This window comes from Taudactylus pleione, unplaced genomic scaffold, assembly GCF_031769625.1.
Source record: "Taudactylus pleione unplaced genomic scaffold, aTauple2 ptg000447l, whole genome shotgun sequence".
NCBI lineage: Eukaryota > Metazoa > Chordata > Amphibia > Anura > Myobatrachidae > Taudactylus > Taudactylus pleione.
Genome location: NW_028284849.1, coordinates 2,903,800 through 2,905,765, shown reverse-complemented (window position 1 = coordinate 2,905,765; position 1,966 = coordinate 2,903,800).

Sequence of the window (1,966 nt, the reverse complement as noted above, 5' to 3'; positions counted from 1 at the left end):
CTGGCAAGACGCCCTCTTTAACTGATTTATATGGGAAATACTTAAATTAGTGCGGAGACAGTGTGACAGATTGTGTCTCAGAGCTTTGGATGCAGGACAGGTAAAACAGGTCGGGCTCAAACGACCACTTCCAAAAAAGGACCATTTCTCCTGCCGCTCAAAAAAAACGAATATTCAATTTATTATCTGCAAATTGTACCAACAAATAACAGCAACAACAAGTTGCCCTGTAATAGATGTACGAGGAATGCTGGGGCTTGCAGTTCCACAATACTTGTAGAGTGGCAGATTACAAACATTTGCTGTATATTTAGCAATTTCATAGCGGTTACATTGGGCAATGTAACCGCATCCCAACCCCATACAGCAAACACACAGGGTCTCGCCACTTTGGTGTAGTCACAAGTGTGATACCATATTGTTGAATGCCATGCCTATACGCCTTGGTTAAAATGTGAGCGCCCAAAGTCAAAATATCGACACTAGAAAAATAAGGGTTGGGTGTCGACATTATGTACCAGTTGACATTTTGGCTGTCATTACTCTGAACATGTCGACATTTTGTATACATCGACATTATAGTGTCTACATAATGACTGTCGACTTTTTCATTGTCGACAAAACATACCCGACCCTCGCCAGCATAGTTACCTGAAGCCACTCCCACTGTACACATCACAGCGCTTTATAAATCCGCCAAATAGAGCGGCATCCCAGCGTCAGGTAAAAGGGGTTCTAGGGTTATTCTGGGAATTAGGATATTTTGCCACCATGGGGCAAACGTTTCCCTAATGAATAATCTGTGCTTTGATGATCAGTTTGCATTTAAGGAATGAATATAGTTAAAGAGAAAAGGTCGGATTTCTGCAGACAGGAAGCAGCGTTATTGTAACATTATCATAAAACTGGTTTGTCCTCACTCCATACATAAAATCATTAGACCAAGCAGGAGCTTTAGGAAGGGAAAAATAATGTTGTTTTGCCAAAACGGAGTTGAAAGAGAAAACAAATAACAACAGTTACATTCAGTACCAAGTACACAGACAATACGATAACCACTAGAAGCATGCACAATTCACAGAGCCGCCGGGCTACACTATGCGTTTCGCCACCTGGTTAGAACATACACAATCAGAACTAAATATTTGTGGCTGCACTCTACTGCTCGAGGAAAAACGTTCTATCCTCACACTCCCAAACCTCAACGGCCTGATTCTGGCTACACCTGAACCACATTTCCTGACAGTTCTGAATTTAATATTTCACATATGGACTATTTATCCCCCCCCCCCCCCGCCAGCATTTATGATCTGTAAACCATTAACCCCAAAGTGCCCGACCAGGGTACGTGAGACCTGGGTTTCTGCCCTTTGCATGTCAGTCTGCCCATCGGTGCGATAATTACTCTGCTAATTGGATTATAAATGACTTGAGAGACTGAGTCCATTCCAGTTGTACTTTGTGCCACCGACCTATATACAGCATCCAGAGATTACGGTACAAGCTTTCCAGCTGATTTTCAATAGCGTCCCCTCTAATTATCTCTAGATATGAAAAAACGATTCTGTTTCCCACAAAGCCAGAGGAAGCACAGTTAATCCACACAGAAAGTACTGAATGGCTGGATTGTTACAAGAAACAAATAGGTCGGATGGTTTTATGTGCGGGAATGTGATTCTCGTCCCCACGGATTTGTGTTGTGTGCCGAGAGAACGCTTCAACGGCCAAAAACTTACTTTAGGAAGGACCCATGCATGTAAGTATCCTGTAGAAAGAGCCTCAACAATCCTATCAGAGCCTCACCCTGTGTACTTACTTTTACCTAGTGAAGGGTCCTCCAAGAGCCAATTATATAGCATTGAATGTAATACAAACCTTTCATTTGTTCTGGTTATAAACATAACAGAGTCGGATTCAGTAACACTTTTTATATTTCACTTGCACATCGGTGGAAGAAACTTTGGAG